The sequence below is a fragment of the Acyrthosiphon pisum genome, chromosome A1 (genome assembly GCF_005508785.2).
Source record: "Acyrthosiphon pisum isolate AL4f chromosome A1, pea_aphid_22Mar2018_4r6ur, whole genome shotgun sequence".
Taxonomy (NCBI): domain Eukaryota; kingdom Metazoa; phylum Arthropoda; class Insecta; order Hemiptera; family Aphididae; genus Acyrthosiphon; species Acyrthosiphon pisum.
The window spans coordinates 6,678,856-6,680,331 of NC_042494.1; positions in this window are offsets into that span (position 1 = coordinate 6,678,856).

The following is a 1,476-nucleotide window of genomic DNA, read 5'->3' on the forward strand; positions in this document are numbered from 1 at the left end:
TATACTTACTTACTCTTGAAATACAGTAATTTCATATTCGAACGTGAATTTCCTATACTTTTTATAATTTTTTATTCTCTACACACCATACTTTTAAAAATATTGCCATATACATGTATCGTATACGCATGTCGCCGTTCTTTTTCTATAACTATACCGTAGTATATGAGGTACATACATTGAAGGAAATTTTTTACGAGTTAAATCGCACTTTTAAGTGAATATACCGCGCCGCAACTTGTACATCCGATGGTGGTACCTTGTATATAAAAACAGTGTGTTCGTAATATATATATAGGTACATGTAAACGCCGTTTGGGTTTTTATTACAATTCCAATAAATTTTTATTAGTCTGCGACCGTAAAAACCCGCTCCCGTATTCTCCCGACGACGACCCACAGCGTGGACGGCGTTCCGTGTAAACAACCAAGTTTTTTGCTCTTATTTTTTTCCGTTCAGCGTCCCATAAAAACCTCCTAGGGTGAACGACGTATAAACTCAGTATAAGGGACGCGCCGCTTCGTTACGGATCGTAAAGTACTGGCGGTCTACGTCGCGATCGTAAAAAGAAAAGAAAAGAGAAAAAACCGTGCGCACACACACACACACACACACACCGATAACACGTGTATACGTGATATACGTGTGGCAGAGAAAAAGTACAAAACTAGTCGTAAAGTTTTATGAAACATAAGTAGAGTTGGCTTTTTAATGTTTTTCAAATAATTTGTTCGAGGTTTTACGGCTTTTCGGCAGTGGATTTTTATTGCTGCAGCTAGCTTCCCCGAACAACCACCTCACGCAAAAACCACCACCACCGCCACTTGGTGATTCGCGTATACGTTCTTTAACCGCTACCGACAAACCACACACACACACACACACACACACACACACACACACATATTACCCGGAAACGACTGCAAGACGACACGTATATTTAATATATCTAATAAAAATACACCGTTTAAAAATGTTTTACAGATAACTATCGCGTGTTTGGTCGGCTTGACGTCTTTTGGTGCGGCCAAATTGAGCGATAACGAAGTAGCAGAAGGGTAAGATTCGTCGATTGCGGTACACTATTTATATATTATAATGTTGTTAACCGCACACGCATTCGTGTATGCCGTACAACATATTATACGTGTTTAACCGTCACATAGTGTTATATTAATTGTACCACGCTCGTCGTGTGTATAGGTAATAATAATAAGTTTAATTTTTTTCGTCTGTGTAATATTATATATAGAGTCATAAAGCACACGCATTACCATACCGGTGACGTGGAACACGCGCACAAACATGACGGTGAGGCACATCACGAGCACCACCACAAGGGAAGCGCCGAGCACGCCCATCACCATGGCGGAGAATTCGGTCACGGACATCAACACGGTGGCGAATTCGGACACGGGCATCAACATCACGGTAGCGCAGATCACAGCACCACCACGGCGGTGAGTTCGGTCACG